The sequence below is a fragment of the Schistocerca serialis genome, chromosome 8, assembly GCF_023864345.2.
Source record: "Schistocerca serialis cubense isolate TAMUIC-IGC-003099 chromosome 8, iqSchSeri2.2, whole genome shotgun sequence".
Classification (NCBI taxonomy): Eukaryota; Metazoa; Arthropoda; class Insecta; order Orthoptera; family Acrididae; genus Schistocerca; species Schistocerca serialis.
The window spans coordinates 496,308,208-496,332,919 of NC_064645.1; the positions used below are offsets into that span (position 1 = coordinate 496,308,208).

Genomic DNA, 24,712 nt, shown 5'->3' on the forward strand with positions numbered 1-24,712 from the left:
CGCTATCCCAGTAAGTGAGCGCCTCATAACACACATCAGCGGCTCAAGTGCTATCGCAAACAGCATCATGGAGAGTGGGCACCCTTGTCGGACGGAGCTGTTAATAGAAACAGAGCCCGCTTCCCGACCGTTTACAATCACCTTCGATGTAGCCCCTCGTATTAGCCTCATAATGATGGAGATGAAAACAAGTGGAATCTCCATTCGGCTCATGACTGACGCCAAGAAGTCATGGTTTATCCTGTCGAACGCACGATCGAAGTCCACAGATATCATCGCTGCTCGCATTTTACACGTTTCCGCAAGGGCGATAACGTCACGGTATTCACTTAACGCCGAGGAGATGTTGCTTCGCCCCCTTAGGCAAGCCTGATCAGGGGATATTGTCCTGGATATCGCCAGCTTGAGACGAGACGCTAGTAGCCGTGCAAAAATTTTACAATCGGTGTTTAGCATAGTGAGAGGCCGATATTGATTAACACTGCGACTCCCCGCCATCTTCGGGATGGGAAGAAGAAAGCCCGTCACAAAATCCGACGGTAGGCGCATGTTCGGACTCATCGCCTCTTTGTACATCGACACCAACTGTGGCATCATCATGTCCACGAATTCTCGATAAAACTCCAGCGTAATCCCATCTAGCCCCGGTGATTTATGGGCCGCTCCTTTTGTGAGTGCCACCTTTGTATCGTCTTCTGTGAGTGGCTCCATAAGCGCTGCCTTATCCGTCTCCGTCAGTGTCGTTTGCAGATGTTGCAGTATCTCTTCCCCTACCTGACGGTCCGACGGTGTACCGGCATAGAGATGGCGGAAATGCTCTAAAAATTCATTTGCAATGTCCTGTTGTGTTGTCAGTTGACGGCCATCTAAACCGTGGAGCACTGTTACCAATGCCCGGCGGTAACGCTTATGTTCCCGCGACACATGGTGCATCGAGGTACGTTCCCCAGTGATGGTGTCAAGACATCTTGCCCGTATTGGGATGCCACCCAGTCGTCGTCGCGTGATCGATAGGATTTGTGCCTTGACACTATGAACTTCCGCATGATGTTCTGCAGACGGCACCTGAAAGGACAGCTCACGAAGCATGGTGTAATAATAATCAAGAGTGTCTCTCTGCCATCTCGCCTTATCCCGACCATACTGTATTAGAGCTCTTCTTATTGCCGGCTTAGTGCACTCGAGCCACCATTGAAGCACGGAGGTATACGTTGGTAGACGGCGTTGACATGTGGCCCATACCTCCTCGACTCTCTGACGACATTCGGGGTCCGCCAAAAGGGACGAATTGAGCTTCCATGTCCCGCGGCTTCTCCACACACTTTGCCTAGGGAGTGACATGGTACAAATGTAAGCCAGATGATCAGTAAATGCCGCAGGCCATCGTTCCGCGTCGACCACCTTATCCTGTAGGCCAACCGAAACATATATTCGATCGAGTCTGCTCGCCGAGTGACTGGTAAAAAAAGTATATCCCTCACGGTTCCTATGAATCATGTCCCAGGTGTCGCTTAACTCCAGATCCCGGCATAGCACATGCAATTCATGACAGGTATTGTAATGTGGTGTCTGGTCTTTTTGGGCTAAAACACAATTGAAGTCACCACCTATAATGAAATGATCGAATCTGCCGGTAAATAAGGGCACAATCTCTTCCGAATAATATCTCGCACGCGCCCGTCTGTTGTCTGTGCCGGAAGGGGCATAAACATTGAGAATGCGAATTCCATTAACAGTTATCGCCAGTCCTCGTGCCGAAGGTAGATAAGCCAGGTCTCGGACCGGAATCCCGTCCCGGACCAATATCACCGTTCCACTGTCGTTCGAGTGCGGCGAGGTGTAGGAGATGTATCCATGTACTTCCTGGAACTCAGGAATGTAAATTTCCTGCACCATCAGTATATCCACATCCGATGCGTATATCATGTCCCTAAACAACTGCTGTTTCACGGGCGATCTAATGGTATTTACATTCACTGTCCCTATTCTGTATGCCTGGGGTCGCGTAGCTGTCATCTCCACATGATGTTAAAATGACAAAGTTTCACCGTGTCGATTGTCCCTTTGCACATCCGCCGAGGGTCGCCCGAGGAACGCGTCCCTGTGGCATTAGGTTTCTTGAGATGCGGACGGATGCAAGGCCCCACCAATAGAATGGTCCGCATCGGTGATTTCGTCGTCCTGCTCATACCATCTGATACTATTGGTGTGCTCCAAATTTTCCTGTGCGGCATTGATGTGTGACATCTGTTGTTCTTTCGCAGCTGTAGACTCCACCGCCGAAGGGGTAGCAGGCCCCTGAGCGGATGCGTCTTCTGAGCGACATGACATCATTTCACTGTCCGAATTCATATGATCTGCGACATCCGAAGCTTGTGGTTCCATGTCAGACAGGTCCATAGTGTTAGACTCATCTGGGCTCCCTAGAAGAGAAGGGAGCGTCTCCGCAGAGTTTAGTCGGCGCTTCTTGCGGCGGTTTGGCGAGCGTTGTTTGCGGGCCGTAACCTCGGCCTCTGGTGTTGGCGAATCTTGCATCTCCTGCGTTCCCGCCGCCGCCACAGTGCCCTGGGGCCGTTCCACTTCAGCTTCCATGCCTATTGTGATGCTCTCATCCTCTTTCTGCGCCACCTGTAGTGTCTGAGATTGGAGGTTGGTCGGAGCCATTCCTTCTTCAGTGGCGTCCGAAGGCGCCTCAATCAACTGCGGCGTCGGTTCGATGGTGCGCTCCGACCTCGGCGTCACCTCCCCGCGAAGTGCCGTCACGTAAGTCATCGGCAGTGACGTTGGTGTAGTCGGATTCTGGAAGTCTCCTCTGGGGAGTTGCACGAGTCTCCTCTGCATACACGCTGATCGAAGATGTCCTTCACCACCACACCCGGAGCATGTCCGGGGCTGTCCATCATAGATGACAATAGCTCTACAGCCGCCGATGTTTATGTACGATGGCACATGTTTCGTAAGGGCAATTCGCACCTGTCGGACACCATTGAGCACTGGATACGTGCTAAAACTTGCCCAACGTTCGGCCGTATGACTAATAACTCTGCCATATGGCTGGAGTGATTCAGTGACCAATGATTCGGGTACCTCGAAAGGCAGCTCGAAGATTCGAATCGTACGCACGCCCAGGCCCGAATGAGCAGCTAAAACTTCGCCAATATGACCATCGGAGTGTCGGAACTGGAATCCTCGTTTGGCGGCTTCAATGATCCTATCACATGCTGCGTCGTCAATCATCTTTACGTAAAGAGTGCTGCTCACGATTGATAAGTGAATTCCAATAATCTCCGTGTAATTAAGATGCACTTCGTCCCTCAAGAAACGTTCGAGTTCGAAAGCCTTCGGTCTTGCATACTCGTTACAGAACGTGAACTGTATCGTGGTTTTTCGGAAATTGTGTGCCATTGCGTTCGATTCAAACAGTAACACACGCGAGTGACGACGGTGCAAACACCGCTTCTTCCGCGAACGTTCGCAGCCAAGACGTAAACAAGTCCGAGCTGCTCCGCGGCGAAAGGCGGACTTCCAACTGAGCTACCGAAGCACGACTCACGTCCGGTACTCACAGCTTCACTTCAAGCCCGGTAGCCCTTTGCTGTAAGCACATCACAGTGAAAACGATCTTTACTATGAAACCTAAGTTCAGGATACTCCCAAACTTTGGCCTGCTCCTGTCACGTCCTGTCAATATCAAATGGTTCAAATGGCTCTGAGCACTATGGGACTTAACATCTGAGGTCATCAGTCCCACAGAACTTAGAACTACTTAAACCTAACTAACCTAAGGACATCACACACACCCATGCCCGATGCAGGATTCGAACCTGCGACCGTAGCGGTCGCGCGGTTCCAGACTGAAGCACCTAGAACCGCAGTGGTGATAGAGTTTAGGCTCGTCTATGTATATCAGATGAACTGCTTAGTTAATGGAAGCAACGTGCATGGATGAAGTCAATGAAGATGCAGTGACATTAAATGTTATCAGTGAAGCAACGGTCAGCGGTCCTAAACTTCAATGTAATGACACCATGTTATCACTAATGAAAACTTTTTCCACACTGGGACTCGAACCGGCATTTCCCACTAACGGAATTTAGTCACACGTTCACAACACTGGAATGCAGCGTTACTGAACTTTATTAAAATTCTATTATTTCATGTCAGTGCAACTCCACTGATTTCATTTCCGTTGATTCAGTGATATTCATTCAGTTCATGTAACAACCCGTGTATCAGTTTAAGACACGATCTTCCATCATATCCGTTCTTCTGGTGATTTTATTTCGGAATGGAAAACCATATATATTTGTTCGTAAGTAATTGGTGGAAACCAGAGACAATGAAAGTTTGAATCAAGCCTGGGGACGTGCTCAGAAAGTGCAATGGATAAGTCAAATGCTCGCGATTTCGAGTTCCCGTTCGGCAAAAAAAATATTCATTAGTCACATGTTCATTAGACCTACATGAATGTATTTTTGATTTTCTTCATTTTATATTTATTCCTTTCGTCTCCATCTGTAGAACTGTTTTGCTGTATTTTCTGCTCAGTTTCCTTGCGTAATTATTCTTCTTTCTCTGCATTAATCTTTTACTTCTGTTTTTATTTGTTTTATTCTTTAAACAGGTCATTAGTTTCTCGACAGGTTTGATTCCATACTCCGTCAGTTAATGTCAAGAATAGTCTCTCATCTCTTCGTACAACAGCAGCCAAACTTCCCAGACGTTTTCAATCACCTTTTGTTATTCTTGTTTTGGTGCCGCGGTGGCAGCAACGTGGGCGACGGTGGATGTTGGAAGTGGTGCATGGAGACATGTATGTCACATGAAAGATATCATGAATACTGTGTTTTGGTAGTTACGTTAGTTACAAGTTCCGTACATATTTTGCACGAGTTGTGTCTCAATGATGTGGAACTTACAGGGAATTATACAAGATTTAGTCGTTTCAAACTAACAAAAGTAACATACAAGTCTTTATCACTGCTCATGTTACAAATGAAACACAAATATACTAAATTTATGTACCGTACTACACATGACCTCAATTTTTAACGAAACGTACAAAAGAAGAAATCGTTCAGAACAATTCTTTTATGTTCGATTAAAATTTACTTCGATATCTGTTATAACATTTTATGTTATTGGACAAACGATCAAAGATTTTTGTGGCGTATTAAACTCCTATTTGGGCATACAATATGACTGTGAGTTAACGCACATTTTTTCTAACTGCTCGCTCTTGTAGAGGCATCGTTTCCTTCCTAAGTGGCTGGTTATCCGAGAAAATTATGCCATAAAACACTGATGAGTAGCAACATGGAAAATAGGTTGTTGTGTTTATTCGTTTGTTTTCCATACCGGCAATTGTGCGAAGAGCAAAAATACATCACCTTAGCTGTTTATACAGCTAAGTGACATGTTTCGTCCAGTTCAGATTTTTATCAAGATGTATATCCTATAATTTAGATGGTTCTACCCTATTCACTAACTCCCGTTCATATCTTACAATAAGTATTGATGTTCTGTTTGTTGTATTGAAGCACATCAGTATGCCAATAGCTGCTCCCACATTCCGATAACAGGTCTCCCAGCGTTCCACGAATTCCCTCTGGTTTCAGTCCTCATTCGTTCAAGCACTAAGGATAGAAATGTCACCAATGAGTCGTATCATTGATATCCTACCACCCCAAATTTTCATCCCACTCGTGAACTTCTCCTTTATTTCCGTCATTACTTCTTCGATGTTTTATATTAATCACCTGACAGACATTATTACTAAAAACCTTAGACTTGTTGCAGACGATGTAGTTATCTGTAATGAAGCACTGTCTGAAAAAAGGTACACAAATATTCAGCCAAATCTTAATAAGATCTCAAAGATTGACAATTTGCTTCGAATATTTAAAAATGTAAAATTTTGCGCTTCACAGTATGTGACTACAATATCGCTGAGTCAGAAATGGGATCAGTAACTTTTACAAATAACTGGGAGTAACGATTTGGGGGAAATATAAAATGGAATTATTGCATACCCTCAATCGTAGGTAAAGTAGTGGCAGATTTCATTTCATTGGCAGGCAGGATAATGGAAAAATGCAGTCAGTCATCAAAAGAGATTGCTTACAAAACACTGGTGTGACTCATCCTAGAATACTATTAATGTGTTTTTCAACTGTACCATGAATAATTAAAGGGGGATATTAAACTTACACAAAATAAGACAGCACTAAGTGTCAAAGAGGTTGCGATTACGGGGGGTGGGGGGCGTGATAAACTTGAACTGGCAGATACTTCATGAGAGACACTAATGTCCCGCAAAAGAATACTTACAAAGTTTCAAGAACCCGAAGATAGTCAGACTATTTACAACACGCACAGAGACATTTAACCAGTCATCTTCCTGCGGTCTCTACGCACAACAGAAAGGATCCCTAGTACATGGTAGAACGGGAGATACTCTTCCATGCACTTCACAGTGGTTTCCAAAGTACAGATGTGGATGTGAATACAGTCTCAACAGTAGGACAGAAATACTACATCGCTTCCAGATTTCTGAGTGGTTTGATGAGGTCTGCCACGACTTTCTCCCCTGTTCTCATTGTAGCAGTTATAGTCAACATTTTCATTATTTGTTGAATATATTCCATTCCTTATCTTCCTGTACAGTTTTTGTTCCATATGTCTCCCTCTAGTACCATGGAAGTTATTCATTGAAGCCTTCGATCATTTACCATCCTGATCCTTCCTCTAGTCAGTATTTTACACGTGTCCCTTTCTTCGCCGCTTATGCAGAGAACGTAATTGCATATATCCTACTAGTCACCTCAATTTTTAGCACCCTTTTGTAACACATCATCTAAAATGCTTCGATTCTCTTCTGGTTTACTTGCAGCCCGTGATTCATCTCCATACAATGTTGTGCTCCTGAAGTGCATTTTCACAAATGCCCTCCTCATATAAGGTCTGTGAGACCTTAAACTTCTTTAGCAAGAAATACCTTGTTTGAATTTGCTAGTCTGCTTCTTATATCCGTCGTACTTCCTCCGGTATTCGTTATTTTGTTTCCAGTGTAGCAAAATTCCTTCAATTCGTTTACGACGCAGTTCCCAGTGTCATTCCCGCTCTTTATCCTTACTTTTGTCTTCTTTAATTTGCTCTCAGTCTATAAGGAACCGATATGACAAAAGTCGTGGAATAGCTCCTAATATCGTGTAGGGCCTCCTTCTGACGGCATAGTGCAGCAGCTCAACGTGCCATGGACTCAACACGTCGTTGGAAGTCCCCAGCTGAAATACTGAGCCATGCTGCCTCTGTAGCCGTCCATAATTGTGTAAGTGCTGCCGGCTCAAGATTTTATTCACTAACTGACCTCTCGATTATGTCTCATAAATGTTCGATTGGATTCATGTCTGGCGATCTGGGTAGCCAAATAATCCGCTCGATTTATCCAGATTGTTCTTCAAACGTGAACAATTGTGGCCCAGGAACATGGAGCATTGTCATCCATAAAAATTCCTTCGTTGTTTGGGAACATGAAGTCCATGAATGGCTGAAAATGGCCTCCAGATAGCCGAACATAACCATTTCTGGTCAAAGATCCGTCCAGTTGACTAGAGGACCCAGTTCATTCCATGTAAACGAAGCCCACACCACCACCAGCTTGCACAGTACCTTGCTGACAACTTGGCTCCATAGCTTCGTGGGGTCTGCGCCACAGTCGAACCATACCATGAGCCTCCCACCAATTGAAATCTGGACTAATCTGATCAGGCCACGGTTTTCTAATTGTCTGGTGTCCAATCGATATGGTCACGAGTCCAGGAGACGCGCTGCAGGTCCAGGAGAGGCGCTGTGGGCAGTGTCGTGCTGTTAGCAAAGGCATTCGCGTTGGTCGTCTGCTGCGTTGCCCATTAAGCCAAAATCGCCTCACTGGCCTAAGGGTCATTCTATGTCAAATCATCCAGGTCATGACACCCATTATCTAGTCGTGAACGGAGATTGTATCTAATATCATGAACTTTTGCCAACTTTTATTGCTTTATATACGTTCCGTTGGTAGCAATTGCTGAAAGTTTGATGCAATGCGTTACCTCAAAGCAAACTGTAACAATTTGAAAATTGGCTGCAGGTTTTAAACAATAAATGGTATGCTGACCGATTTTTCCCTGAATATCCTTTCTGACTTGTAGTTTCTGAAAACATGTTAGAATTGTCCAATTAAAGTTTTCCAGAGGGGGGAGATTGTCCAAAATAATTTTTCTAATTTAACAATAAAATTAAATAAAATTAATTTACAAAAATTTAATTGGACAATTCTAACATGTTTTCAGAAACTACCCACCCGAAAGGATATTCACGGAAAAAATTGTCACCATACCATTTTTTGTTTAAAAACTGCAGCCAATTTTCAAACCTTTATAATTTGCTTTGAAGTAACGCATTGCATGAAACTTTCACCAATTGCTACTAACGGAGATATATATGTCCTGGAGAGAAATACAATTACTATCCAAGAGACATTAACAACATAAGTGCACAAGCAACATACAAATTGAACCAAAATTGCAATATATGAAACGAAATTACACATTATAAAATATAGGGCAACTTGTAAATTACATGACACATGAGCACTTTCTTACCTCTTCCATAACCAAATTACCTCAATGTAAAAATACACAGCATTTTGTTTATAATATTAAAGCATTTTGTCAAAAGCCAGTATTGTCAACACTGCACAAAATGCTGGTGCTGAAATCTGCATTCAAGTTGATTCGGAACTATGCATGTGACGAGACATTTTGATGCTTAGATAATATTTTTTTGTATGAGAACCACTTTTCTTCCACCAACTTTGAGGACTCTTTGCTCAGAGAATAAGTACGACCTGTTGCTGTGGTGATACCAACTTTGCACAGAATTTGAGAGAAAGAAACATCACAAACATTATTATCACGCCAATACAAGGACGGGGATGGTCCATGAGGATGCATGAACCTTACTGTAACATCTCCTTCGTCACAATTCACCTCAACAATTCCCAAATACCAACAAGAGTCAAATTCACATGCAACATAGCAGTTGTGGTGCACAGTGCATTCTGGAATTAGTGGCGGAAGTGCATCTGAGAAATGATGCACGACACTAAAATCCGTATCACAGCTCAGTCTTTTTGTTCCAGTCTTGGTTGTTGATATTGGTACAATGTGACGCATAGATCGTGCTCCAGGAATTGTTTTTGCATTTGTGAAGCACTGAGAAAGATAATGTCTGACTTGTACCATTTCATCTTTTGAAACAAAGAGAACTGAAATGTCTTGCGGGTTCTCGCGACAGAATTCAAATACCTGTGAAGCTGTAAGTATTTGATCTTTATAAACTCTTTGCAAACTTGTTTTTGTGACAAGTCATTTAACAGTGCCACCAATACCGTCACAGGGAGATTTGCAATGGCTGGTAGCAAAAAAGGACCAGCTGCACGTTATGTTGAAGTCGTGTTCATGGTAGCAGATATTTCTGAAATTATTACAATTTTTATGTTACGCAGCACAACCATCAGTGAAATATCGTCATACGCAAGATGAATTTCTCTAAATGCACACTTTAAAAAATTCAATACGGTCTTCTGAGTGTGGTACACCAAACAATACAAATACCTTTTGCGTGCAACTGTTTGTCCTTTTTGTAATATATATGGACAGTGTGAAGAGTGCAGCTGCCATTGTTCCAATGGTACCCCTGTACTTCATCTTGAACAACGAGATTGAGATTTTCACTGAAATCCATTAAAATTAACACTGATCCTTTATCAAGTGTTTCCATCTTCATTTTCAGATAAGCAGATTGTGATTGAGAAATAAAAGACTGTGGAGTAAGTTTTTCAGTTTTCTTAATTAGTGTGTCACAGAATTCTGGTAGGGAAGTCATTCTATCAGTTGATACCCATTATTTGTACCGAACCATCTCATCAGAATCACAGTCTTCTATTTCATTTTCCAAATCGGTTTGAATCAATGAACTGGTGGGGCATTTTTCACACAGACGAAGCATACAGGCTCGGTTATTTATTATTTTAATTAGAACTTGGTATGTTTCTTTAATAGAAATGGAATTTAGAAGAAATTTAACGTTTTGGTGGTACATGCACATACGTAGGGTATGTTTTCGTGGTGATCCTGCATGTGTACACTGTTTTGGTCGAAGAGAATCAAATTTTGAGAATCCTACCTTGTCTTCAGGATACTTTTTTATAGAAAGAATACAGTTCAGTTAAATTACTTAAAACAAGACGCCTTTGTTCATAGGTATTTTTGCTGGTGCTCACTTTGTCTTTTTTCCCAGACATTATTCTTGTGTTTTCGTCATCCAAATGAAAACTCTTTACTTTTTGCACTGTATCATGTGGCAATGTCTTTCCTATCTTCTGCTCAGCCATCGATAAAATACCCTTCTTCATTAAATGAGCTCTTGCTTGTCGTACCTAATATTCAGAAACCTGAAATTTGGAACTGACTTTTTGTCGAGACCAAGTTGGCGGAACAAGAGTAAGTTACTGAATTTTTTCACGATATATTCAATTTTCTGTTTGATTTTGTTCATGAGTTCACCATGATGTTCTGCCTTTTTTTCAGTTCCATTAAATCACTGTCAGGAATAGTGCTTGCATCAGCAGCCAGCTCAACTTGATAAATATGTGAAATTTTAGTTTTCAGAGCCCCAGCTGCAGATTCCAATTTTCGTTTGGCTGCTGAATGCCGACTATGCCGAACAACTGAATGCAGCTTTGCAGGAGATACTCACAAGCTAATTAAGCTAGTATTGAGCACGGATTTTTCAGAAGTCTGCACCTTCACATTCCTGTCATTTATAGTCTGGTAATGAGTCGTCACTTGCTTGTTTTTCATTAATAAGTTTGATGCATGCTGGGCACATTTTCTCCCCAAGAATAACGCTAAAGCATCTCATTTTGAAGATCTTTGCTTTTTATAAACTAATTTCACGCAGTCCGGATGAAATAGATCGTTTATGGTGCTTGAAGGGATCACAGCAAATTTTCTTATGCAGAGAGAATCTGCGCAAGTGTTTAACACACACACATGAAACACTTAAATCACAGTATGAATGACTGTTGCTTCGCCATAATAAAAGTTCTTGTTGTTCACTGGTCAGTTCATTCACACAAGTCATGGCATTATCACATATATCTTGCAGATACTGTCCAAGAAAACGCTGCCTACTTGTACTTTCCATACCGCTTCAGTCATAAAACCAATGTTTGTCGTAAATAATTCAAAAGATGATTGATATAAAATAAAAACTAATTAAATAATGAAAACTCACTCTGTCCCGTTGTTTCATTACAAAAGTATTTCACATTATTGTTGTAACATTAGGGGACTTACTTTTGTTTTGGAATGAATAGTTAAAAACTGCAACAATTTAATTTTTAACCAATAATTGACTCTGGGTACAACTCAGTACAAGAGTTCAGAACTGCAAGCTCAGTGAACACATGGCTCAAAACAAAGGAATTGGATGATTCAATACATGTAGTGGCAATAAAACCGTGTTGTCTGATACGATTTGTTCCTAGGGAAATCCAATATAGCCAACTTCAGCAATTTGGTGGTGACATGATAGTCGTGAATCAGCAACATCAATAATTCTTTTACAATAACGTTGCTTTTCACACCTCCCATTATTTATACAAACTGATTCTTTTTGTGTGACATAATGAAATATTTGTAATAATATTGTAAATTTTTCAAAGGTATCTGTGAGGGGGCAATATCTTTAAAAATATAATGTCCATGCACGGATTTTGTTTAAAAGAAATTACTTACAGTTTTTCCTGAGATGAAGATGATGGATATTCACTACAAGAAGCATGAATATAAAAATATAAACCTTCTTCTTTAACTAAAAAAAATCAATCTTCCACTGCAAAAACTGTAGGAACTACTCCATTTTTAAATTATAAAGGTGCTCGTCTATGAAAGGCTGAATTCCTGAATCTATACAACTTCTTTTTATAATAAGTGAAAAAGTAATTGACCTGCAACATTTACATTTTGGAAATGTGAATACATCTAGACAAACTTCCACTACCCAAAGTTTCAAAGATTTGCGTGACGATGGGTCTCATTTCCTAAAATTTCTGGATGATTTGACGTGGAATGACCCCTAACGGGATACGTTCGTTGTACGTCCGACATTGATTTCTGTGGTTATTTCACGCATTGTTTCTCGTCTGTTGGATCTGAGCACTATGCGACTTAACGTCTGAGGTCATCAGTCGCCTAGAACTTAGAACTAATTAAACCTAACTAACCTAAGGACATCACACACATCCATGTCCGAGGCAGGATTCGAACCTGCAACCGTAGCGGTCGCTCGGCTGCAGACTGTAGCGCCTAGAACCGCACGGCCACTCCGACCGGCTCTAGTCTGTTAGCACTGACAACTCTATGCGAACGTCACTGCTCTCGGTCGTTAAGTGAAGGGCATCGCTCACTACGTTGTCCGTGATGAGAGATAATCCCTAAAATTTGGCATTCTCGGCACACTCTTGACACTGTGGATCTCGGAAAACTGAATTCCCTAACTATTTCCGAAATGGAATGTCCCATGCCTCTAGATCTAACAACTATTCGGCGTTTAAAGTCTGTTAATTCTCGTTGTGGGGCATAATCAAGTCGGAAGCCTTCTCAGATGAATCACCTGACTACAAATGACAGCTCCGCCAATGCACTGGCCTTTTATACCTTGTGTACGAGATACTACCGCCATCTGTATATGTTCATATCACTCAGTGTATTTGCTCATTACACTTTTCGTTCCTTTCAACAAGTCCTGTAATTCTTCGACACTTACGCACCGAACAGTGGATTTTATATTTGATATTGTGTCACACGTGGAAATGTTATCGACTGCACCGCTAACGAAACTCCATTCCTAGAGGCGGCGGAGGAAGTCGTAAACAAGGCCAAGTCCGAAGGCCGCGGCGGCGGCGGCAGCTGCTGCTGCCGGACGGATTAACGCGTGCACCGCTGACGTCAGCGGGCACAGTGCGCGCAATTAGCATAGAGCTGCAGTACAATTGGCGAGGGCAGATAGGGCGTGAGAAGGGTACAGAAGAGGGGAGCAGGAGGCAGGCTCTCACAGCCAGCACCCCGCCAAGGAGCGGGCAAGCAAGTGGGCGGCAGCGATGGGGCGTGTGCGGGTGAAAACGCAAACACGAGAAAATCCAGGTGAACTCAGGGAGCCGCGAGGCAAATCAAAGGCAGCGAAATTCCGTGTCCATGGCGATATGAGTGGGTTGTTGGAAAATTGTTCGAAAGAGTATTCAGGAGAATTTAGATTTTATTTGACGATCTGGCTGATACACGATTTACTAAAGGCAAATTGAACTGTCACCCAGATCACAACGTATTTAAAGCAGATAATGAGTCGGGACACTCTTCTCTCTGTCAGGAAGTGGGGGAATGAGCTCAAACATGAAACTAAAGATTTTTGTAAACGAGGAATGGTAGGTTCTCTTATTATAACAGAAGTATGCGGTCTTAATTGAGATGCTTGCAGCTTTTTGTTATACACTCTATAATCTGTTAATACGTGATATTAAGTCTTACCAAGTAGAATGTACATGTCAAATTTATATCGAAGCATTACTTATGTTTCAGTTTTGAACTGAACAAGTCCTTGCAATAGGAGAGTTAGAGCATATAATATATGAACCAGTAAATTTTTGGTGCCCCACATCAGAATTCCAAGAATTAAGTGAATCGTACAGAGATATTTCATCTTACTTGGAAGACTCAGTCGATTATAAGATGTGCCAGGGGCATAAATTCGTTTGATATGCCACTAAACATCTTATCCTGAAAGTACCTTGGACAGTTAGGTAAAGGACTGATTGATGTGGGAAACGTCTTGGATCTAGCGTAAGACAGACACGAACTTTTTGATTCATTTAACTAAAGTAAGACTTAGAACAAGAACGACTACAGATTTTAAAATAAGTGTTTAAAAACATGAAAAATATTTCCGGTCAGCAAGTGGAATAAGAAACAGATTCCAGATTAAATAAGCAGTCATAATATAACTGGAGATGAAATGTGAAATATCTATGGATAAAATTTTAGAGTGTTATACAATACGCTTCATACATGTATGTGCCGAGAAGAATCGTCAGGGTTGGAAAAGGCTCGACCCCATTCAACAGCCAGATTGGTTACGGAATCACGGGTAGCTTCATTGGGCATGTAAATAAAACCAACGCCCTGTTGTGACACAAAAGCCGAACGAAACCAAAATGATCTTAGGGAGAGCATTCGAGAAGCATGCAACGAACTCGAATGTAAAATTTTGCCTACCAATATGACGATAAATCCCATAATGGATTGACCTTACTTAAATTAAGTTGAATAGTCAAAGTCACCCAGTCGCTTGGTGATCATAGTAGTTCAGAAACCGAATATGAAACAGAGGCGATCGAAATTATTTCGATAAAAGAATCGTTCAAATGATTTATGGGACTACGTTGTCATTAGAATGGGACACAAATTCGCATTTGAATGAGATGGGAAGAAAATCGGTTTGAAAAGAACCATTCTATCATTTGCGTTATGCGAGTTAAGAAAATCACAGAAAACCTTAATATGGAGGTCCGAACAGGAATATGAAGTGCCATCCTCTCAAATATGGGTCCAAGTGTCATTGCCGGCCGGAGTGGCCGTGCGGTTCTAGGCGCTACAGTCTGGAGCCGAGTGACCGCTACGGTCGCAGGTTCGAATCCTGACTCGGGATTGGATGTGTGTGATGTCCTTAGGTTAGTTAGGTTTAATTAGTTCTAAGTTCTAGGCGACTGAAGTTAAGTCGCATAGTGCTCAGAGCTATTTGAACCAAGTGTCATTGGAGAGGTGCATGTAACTATAGGCCTGTTGGTTGGTTGGTTTTTGGGGAAGGAGACCAGACAGCGTGGTCATCGGTCTCGTCGGATTAGGGAAGGATGGGGAAGGAAGTCGGCCGTGCCCTTTCAGAGGGACCATCCCGGCATTTGCCTGGAGTGATTTAGGGAAATCACGGAAAACCTAAATCAGGATGGCCGGACGCGGGATTGAACCGTCGTCCTCCCGAATGCGAGTCCAGTGTCGAACCACTGCGCCACCTCGCTCGGTATAGGCCTGTATTTCTGATGACAATCTGTAGTAGAATTATGGAATAGGTTTTTTCTCTCATATTATGACCCTTTTGGAGACTGCAAAACTACTGCATAGGAATTGTCTATGTAGAAAATGGGTCCAGGAACAACGGTGATGTTAAAGTTAGTTCTCGCTCTTCGTCTCTGATATCCAGAAGTAAGTAGACGGCAACGTCTGACTGGTGCCACTGTCCTTGACTTCCAGAACGCATTCATTACGGTTCCGCACATCGCTTAGTGAATAAAATACAGGTTTCCGGCATATCTCACAAGGTTTTTTACTTGCTTCAGCATTTTTTAGTTGACAGAACTCATGTCGTTGTTAATTGAAAGTAACCGTAAAACGAAAGTAGCTCCGGGCGTACCTCAAGGCAGTGGTCTAAAGTCGTTACTGTTATCGATAGTTACAAATAATCGCCTGGATAGCTTCGAAATTTCAGTGAGGTTGTTTTAGGACGATGCTGCTGTATACAGGAAAGAAATGCTCTAGCGATTCTTCAGTGTTGCTCGGCAATCTGGGACGCTTATCAGGTAGGTTTAACATAAGAGATAAAATGATCCAAAGAAAAGCAGCACATTTCATCTTGGATACTCTCATTAAGCGCGAGAGTGTCACGAAGGCTCTCAATCCAATTCCAGCGGCAGATGCTTTTAGAGAGCGGTAGTTCATCACGATATGATTCTCTGTTAAAATTCCGAGAGCGCACTCTGTAAGAAGTGTCAAGAAACACATTGCTTCTTTTCCGTATACATTGCGAACTGAGAGTGGTTTAATTACAGAAACTGGAGTTAATCAGAGAAACTGGAGTTTATACGTAGGCTTACTGATGATCTTTCTTTCCGTGCACCATTCGTGAGTGGAACGAGAAAGAGGGGAAAGGATAGTAACACACGAAGTAATCTCTACCATACATAGCAAGCTTGTTTCCTGAGAATATGTGCACATTTAGATGTAGACATGTGGACGACGAAGAATCTGTGAGTTTGTTACATATTGGAACCTATTTGCAATCTACATCAGAAGAATTTATTTCACGTCGTATCATCTTCGTCTTCTATACCACAAAATGGGTATATATTTTAAGTAATGGTTTTGCGCTAGTATTCTCCGTAGATTCAAATGGTTCAAATGGCTCTGAGGACTATGGGACTTAACTGCTGTGGTCATCAGTCTCCTAGAACTTAGAACTACTTAAACCTAACTAACCTAAGGACATCACACACATCCATGCCCGAGGCAGGATTCGAAGGTGTGGCCGTAGCGGTCGTGCGGTTCCGAACTGAAGCGCCTAGAACCGCTCGGTCACAACGGCCGGCCATTCTCCGTAGACTCCATGCTCTGGAAATGTAAATGTCCACTTCTGTCTTTTGATGCTGACGTTGTTAATCTCGTGAATACGAAACATTAAGAGGGCTATCGCCACGAGGAATTTTTTTATCAAGTTGCACCACATTGTATTATCAAATGCGCTCTTTCTAGCTCGAATGATATGGTAATGCCTGTGTTTTTTTACTGGCCTTCACGTATTCTCCGTACAGCCATACATGTAAATAAACCAGAATTACATACAACTAGTATCGATGACAAAACAAAATTGGTGAAACAAACACCAATAATAGTGACATAAAACTGAAATAACACACTGTGATAACACAAACTTATTTAATTTTGTAAATAAGTTCTTATCACTCTCTCTTTGTTTCCGTTAGAAAGCATTGAAACTCTTTACGTACAGCAATGTCTGTTGTAACCAGACGAAACTAGAATCATTCGGCCACAATTATGGATTCTTTGATTGCTCGGTCAGGTGGCACATTAAACTAACACATGAAATATTAGTTCACTTTATTACATAAATGAATAAAAGACTTACTTAACTTTGCCACAGATCTTGGCGACAGAATCTCTTGATATGTTAGAACAGTTATTAACTATTAAAGCATCACTTGATGCACAGAGTAGCAAACTTCTCTCTTGCAGTACAGTGTCCCAAATGTAAATGAACAAGTCCGTCAGAAACTTTAACTATGACGTTGGTCCTGTACTATAACGTGGACTGCTTCAGATGGGGTCATGAATTGAGTTGAACTCTTGCATCTTCAACACTATATTGACCGCAGCGTGAATGTGCTGCTATGCTCAAAGGGGGAGTGTGGTCTTCAGCAGCGCCTCCTATACGTCATTGTAGATTACAGCGAGCCCTAGTTTATGCCTGCGGTACCGATTCGCGTTGCCGATTTTGATGTGATACCAGAATATCTGGACGATACCACAAAATCTGTTGTGGCTAATAATGTTGGTTACTGGTATATCTTACTCACAACATTCCTTATCAACACTAATGGGATGTCCCACCGGTTCATCCATAAAAAAAAAATATGATTTGTGTCTTCTACTTCGCCGCAGTCACATAGGAGAGAAAGTGCTAAGGTTATGAGGTGTAGGTGCTATGCAAAGCGGCAATAGGCGAACTTCAGCTGCGTTATGGTAACTGCAAATTTCTGTGTACACGGGAGTCCATGGTTCTACCGTCTGGTTGGTAGCACTGGTGTTATTTGCGTGTAGTATTTTCCTTTAGTTAACCGCACTGATGGAGAAAAGGAACGCTCTACATTGTGGTCAGCCTGGGCTCACATTGCAGAGCATACAGTTCTAACCGTGGTGATCACACGCCCTATTAAGGATCAAATCTCGTCGTTCGTAATGTCCAGGGCACCATCATAAACCGCAATAACATCAGTTTAATTACTGTATTTGCATAAAAATGTCATTTCTGTTCGTCTCATTGCGCTTTTTTTCAGTTATCTTCGATGCTATGGCAACGGCCTTGCCGCAGTGGATACACCGGTTCCCGTCAGATCACCGAAGTTAAGCGCTGTCGGGCGTGTCCGGCACTTGGATCGGTGACCATCCGGGCCGCCATGCGCTGTTGCCACTTTTCGGGGTGCACTCAGCCTCGTGACGCCAATTGAGGAGCTACTCGACCGAATAGTAGCGGCTCCGGTCAAAGAAAACCATGATAACGACCGGGAGAGCGGTGTGCTGACCACACGCCCCTCCTATCCGCATCCTCATCTGAGGATGACACGGCGGTCGGATGGTCCAGATGGACCACTTGTGGCCTGAAGACGGAGTGCTTCTATGCTATAATGTAGCAGTTCTTTCCATATGTGGTCCAAGTCATCGAGGCAATTTACTTAGCAATGACACATCGTGCGAAAGGTACTCGCGTCCTTAAGTTATGCAAGTCAGTTTAGTAGATCTTCTGCTGGAACTTGTGTACCTGAAGTCGCCGCTTCCTTAGCAACAGAGTCAACGATCGCGTTGCCCAGTACGTTGTGCATTTCTTTCACCCAGTACGTGGAGACCATGCGGCCATTTCTTTCCACTTGGTTTAAATGCATGTGTTCTTCACGATTATGAAAAGAACAGAATGGCTGTATCGCATTGTATCCCTGATTTCTTTTCTTATTCGTTGTGCCTGTGATGTAGTGTAAGGAAATAGTTAAGAATTTCTGTAATTGGGCGGCAAGATTAGCTTGAATTGCCCTATTTGAAGGCGTATGACGGAATCCAGCTTTTGAACTGAAATGACTAGGGATGTCCCAGATTCAAGAATAAAGTATTATGTACACACTGTGCCGTGGCGGGTACTGCAGCAGCAACGCAAAGCCGACGAAATCATCCGGTCTCCTATTTGAGACAGCAGCTTGGGCATAGATCTGCCTGGTGCCCCTGCGTTGCCTGCCATGACAAACGGACGGCTCACCTTACACGGCATTGACATTGCGGAGGTCGTCTGCCCAGCTGTTGTACTAGCAACGTGATCTACAACATGACCGGTACGCTCGCTTAAGAGCTCTTCCGATGTGTCCGTTCCTCTGTAAGCGAGTGTGTCCACTCCACCTGCACGGCGCTGTGTGCCATCCTAGTGCTCGCTCTGTTCGACATAGAGGTGTGTATTCCGCTAAAGCATTGCACCTCAACTTCGTGGATGGTCCTTATATGTGTCTCAACATGGGCGTGTCCTTTTAAGTGACAAACATAATTGTTTCTGATTACGACTGAAAAGTAATATATCTTCTTTTATTTATGACGATTGCCATTTCGAGTATTACTACTTACCTACAAGCAGAACTCTCAAATACACAAAACAGTATAGGCATAAATACAGCCGCAGATCCAAACATCGAGCGAGTATGAACAGTGTTCAAGTCATAAGATTCAAAAACACAAAACAATTAAAAATCACAAACAACATTATTACCCAACTGTCAAGTGGAACAATACGTCCCGCGCGGACCGTGACATGTTGCCCCAGACCACGCGGCTACCCCGCGCAGCCCTTCCGTAATGACTTAGTACTTGATCGCCTTTTAAATCTTCTTCATTCTCCGCAATGACATTTGTTAAAGTTTTCCTTTAGTGTAAAACTTCACGGTTATATATTTGGCACGCTGGGGGAAATTAGACAACGACTGGTCTAAGGAAGACAAGTGCAAATGGCTTTGCTCTAAGAGCTTTGTGACCAAGGGCGGCAAGTGGACGTACACAAACACGCTTACAGTGACTAGCTGATTATTGTGTCAATCTTGTTTGGTCTTGCTGTATCGTAATGCTCTCTTCATTAACAGTCTCTCACCATGGTTTAATTGCATATAACTTCCTTGTTGAATCCTTGTAAATTAAATAAAGTGTGATGCACCACAATGGATGTACGATCGCTGTATATTAAACAGTCGTCTTTCTAAGACATATTGCGGAAGATGAGCGTTAGCAGCTATCTGGGTGGGCAACACTAGGAAGCCTGTCAGACTTTTTAAGGGTGGTCGCAGGTCTGGAAGAACCCGTAGGAGGCCGGACCACATGCAGAGGTGCGGCGCTGGTGAAATATTGGCCCGTGCGAGGGCAGCGCAGCTTGTCTGGCTTCCGGTGAGGTCCGACACCCCAGTGCTGGGGGGGCTGAACGCTGCAGCTCACAGGTACTGGCACGGAGAAGCCACCCCAGACTTAAATCATTTATCGGTCTTACAGTAGGCCAGTACTAGTGAAATCTGCAGACGGCTAGAACTTTGAATGCTTTCGTGCGTTGCCTCTATAACATTGACCTGTTTCGCTCACGTTGGATTATCATACACCTGGTTAGAATGGTTACTGCAATAGTAGTCACGTGGATATAACACAGTCTGTCTACTTTGTCAGCTTCCCTATCTACACTATCTCACGTGACGTATCAAATGCCTCTCACTGCAGTTTTAACACAAGAGCTGCATGGCACCCATTGTACCACATATTAAGGTTTTATCTCGTTCTAGTCGCATATGGAGAGCGCAACGATTCTTAAATGTCACTGCGCGCGCCTACTTAGTGACTACAGCAGCGATACGTAGAGGCTTGTGTTGTACTTTTAGATTCCTCTCTTAATATTGGTTCTTGAAACTATATAAGCAGGCTTTCGCGAGATAAAGGGCGTCTGTCTTCATGCGTATGCCAGTTCAGTACTTTAGCACTTCGTTAGCGCTCTCCCGTGGACCAAACAATCCTACAACTATTCGTGCCACCATTCTTTGTATACTGTAGTCCTATTTAGTATGGATTCAACGTACTTGTTCAGTATTCTAGGATGGGACGGACGATACTTTTGTAAGCAGTCTTCTTTGTAAATTGACTGTATTTTGTCAGTATCATGCCAATGAGCCGAACTCTGCCACCTGCTTTACCTAAGACTGAAAGTATGTGATCATTCCATTTCAGTTTCCTACAAATTGTTACACTCAGATATTTGTAGGACATGACTGAGTCCAACTGTGATTCACTATTTTGTAACCATAGAATACTATGTTTTCTGTCGTTTCGTGAAGTGCATAATTTTACATTTCTTAACATTTAAAACATGTTACCAATCTTTGCACCACAAAATCTTATCAAATTCTGATTGAACTCGTGTGCAACTTTTCCGCCTATAAAACAAAAATGTTCTGAAGTTTCTGCTCCATTGTTACGGTTGGCCTCTGTGCTGAACTACTCTGTTGCCTAAAAAATTTAACATAATCGTCGTTTCACTTTATCTTGAAGTAAAGTATGTCTTCATTTCCATTTCCATTACTCTTCCCTTTACACTTACTTTTTCAGTAACTCGTCCGATCTTGATTTTTCTTCTCCCTTCATTACTAAGTGGCCTTATCTTCCCTTCTCGTCACTGGTATTATCGCAGCCCACGGTATAATTCTGTCCAGAGCCGCGCGACTGCTACGGTCGCAGGTTCGAATCCTGCCTCGGGCATGGATGTGTGTGATGTCCTTAGGTTAGTTCAGTATAAGTAGTTCTAAATTCTAGGGGACTGATGACCTCAGATGTTAAGTCCCATAGTACTCAGAGCCATTTTTGAACGGTGTAATTCTACCTCACATTCCATAACTCTCTCTACTAGCATTATCTTTACAATCAAATATAAACTGTGGTTACTTTTGTTGTAGCTACTGTTGTTTTTACTTTTTCAGTTGTTACCCTTTTTAGGCTTCCGTACCTTAATCGGTAAAAACGAAACCCTTATAAGATCACTTTTGTATGTCTGTCCATATGTTAAGACCTCTTTCTCTCTGTAAGGGGTAGAAGCATCAAGTTGAAATTTATGTCAATTACTAAGGTCTACAGTCTCTTGAGAGAGTAAAAAAAATAAACTTCTAAGTCGATGCAGTCAAAAATTACAGTCATTTATGTCACATGTTTCGATACTCGCTGGCTCATCAAAACTTATAGATGAAGTGCCTATATAGATAATTAAGTTTGTACGGAACCCTTAGTGTGCGAGTACTACTCGCACTTCTCCGGTTCTTTAAGCCTTAGGCGGTTCATTGAATATAAGACCTAATGTAACTGGTAAGTTGGACAACTTTTGTCACAATTAATTCACTGATAAAATATTAAGACTATCACATTATGTGTAATCTTATCAGAGTAAATAAATCTATGAACAAACAAGTGGCAGAATATTTTATATCTTTGTCGAACTTTCTGCCAGAACAGGCAAACGGCAATCCATTACTTTTCAGTGTTTCCCTACAAACAGCGTCAAACAGCCGCTCTGTGGTGTGCTAAAACTCAAAATGACTTTGCAAGAAGAAGTCTTATGGGCTTAACGTAGAAAGCACATCATAATAATTTCTAAAAGACCTTGTCACAATTGAACTGGCAAGAGAAGAAACAGAAAGGGAACTTTCCTGCTGAAGATATGCACATACACACTAATGCACTAAATGCTGTGTTCGAAGAGGATACTAACGGTCAAAATAGCAGTGTTCTGGAAAGAGATATGGGTATGTTTATTTTTAAAAAGAAGAAAACGTATATTCCTTAATGCAGTTACAGAGTTGCAGGCATTTCTATACCGCATTTCCTGATTATATTTGTTGGAGAGTCACGTCAAAATTTTCACGTTTTCTTCATTTTGTTCAATGTAGTCGGGTATTATAAACATACTAGAAGTAGTTGCGAAAAATATGGACAAGTAGTTCGGGCTTCATTCGTGTATCATATATATCAGTTCAAACCCTGGGGGCACGTCTTGAGGAGCATACATCTGTTTTGCATCAGTATTTGTATGCATTATTATACATATTACTGCTTCTTTTTCACATTACAACACTTTCAGTCACTGTCAGAACAGGCTGAATTATTTTCCACAAAATAAATTTCCAGAACAAAAATTCGAGATCAACTGGTATTTTTTGCAGCAACCTTAGCAGTCCATTATAAAATTCACAGGTACAACCATTTTCAGGACTGAAATCGTTCCCGTTATTTACGAGAAACTATCGTATTGGCTATAAAAACGTCTTTGTATAGAAGTAAGTGTGATGTGATTGTATATAGCTACTCTTTGTCATGTTTCCTTTTTTTTATTCATGGACTGGACCTGTAATCACTTCCGAAATTTATATGAAATTATCATCTTAACAATAAAAACTTTTTTGTGTAGAAGGAATTATACCTTAATTGTTTGTAGCAGCTCTTTGATATGTTTACGTTTTTATATTCGATGCAGTGATAGTAGCTGTTATTTTTACAAAAACTACAGTAACGTGCAAAACATAGTAATCCGATGACTGTTATTTATGCCTCCTGTGTAATCACTACGGGAACCATAAAACGATTACGATAAAAAACTGTCGTTTTTAGTGATATTTATATCTGCCGTTCTTTTTATATACGTGTACTTGATGTAAGTGCATGAACACACTAGGGCACGGAACGCGTTGTGACTATTCGATAAATTCTTTGTTTGTGACTGAAGTCGGACCTTCATTGTATTAGTAAGACAGATTTCAGGGTTTCTGTTCTTGCGGTAAATGGAAATGAGCGTTTGGCGTCATTGGCCGGGAGGCCCCTTACGGGGCAGGTCCGGCCGCCTTGGTGCAGGTCTTATTACATTCGGCGCCACATTGGGTGACCTGTGCGCTGGATGGGGATGAAATGATGATGAAGATAACACAACACCTAGTCCCTGAGCGGAGAAAAAATCGCCGACCCAGTCGGGAATCGAACCCGGGCCCATTAGGACGACAGTCCGTCACGCTGACCATTCAGCTATCGTGGCGGACTGTTCTCGCGGTGCCTTTTCTGTTGTGCTTAAAACTTGCGCCACGTACTGTTTTATAACAGATACAGTTTTTTTTTTTAATTTTGGAAGTGATTGCCTGTTTATACTTGTATCAATAATGTTTAAAGTAATTTACTGTTGTAAAGAGAGGAACATTGAATAGTAACACCTAACAATATCGAGCTGATCGGAATAGATTAGAGTACTAGCTCAGTTGGCGATAATGGGACTGTGACTCAAGCGTACCCGTCCTAAAGGAACAATAACAGTATTCACTCTGAATGAGCCTTGGACGTCATGGAAAACCAAATTCAGCGTAGTCATGCAAGAAAAGGAATCTCGCTCGTCAACCGGCTTAACCAGCGGGCCACTAGTCGCGATGTGTTCATTGGTTGGTCGTCCAAAGAAAGTCACCAGCCAATAGGAATATGGAGGACAAAAGAAAAACGAGACATCAGCTGTACATAAAAAGACAAGAAATATGAACTGGTTTAATCTGAAGTAAGTCGCATTCTAGGGATTACTGTTTCTTGCGATTGATGCTAACTGTCGTAACCGACTAAAAATTCCTTGAATTTGGCGCCGACAGAGCGTGAGTTGATCAGTGTTGTAGGTAACACCAAAGAATCGTTTTTATATTTTATTATTTCCCCGGAAGGCGACACAATTCACTGCTTCTGACACCAGTACACGGAACTTTAAGAGCATATAAAAATGCGCTAGCCTAAACACGATTTCGTCCCCGTTGAGTTTTTTTGTTTGGTTGGGTAATTTATTTGCCTCGTTTCCCCAGTGGGGGCTGAAGAGTTTTTTTTTTTTTTTTTTTTTTTTTTTGTCCGCCTCTTGGGTGGCAGACCCTTCGCTTGGAGGCAGCACCCCCTTGCATTGCCCAGCGGTTAGCGGCGCTTCG

At 42.2% G+C, this 24,712-nt stretch overlaps 1 protein-coding gene and 1 pseudogene across 2 annotated transcripts in view; both read left to right on the forward strand.

Annotated features, from left to right (window-relative positions):
• LOC126416805 (eyes absent homolog 2) overlaps positions 1-24,712 on the forward strand; it is a 763,097-nt gene that overhangs the window by 505,890 nt on the left and 232,495 nt on the right. The gene's annotated exons all lie outside the window — the stretch shown is intronic.
• On the forward strand, positions 18,021-18,138 carry LOC126417383 (5S ribosomal RNA; annotated as a pseudogene).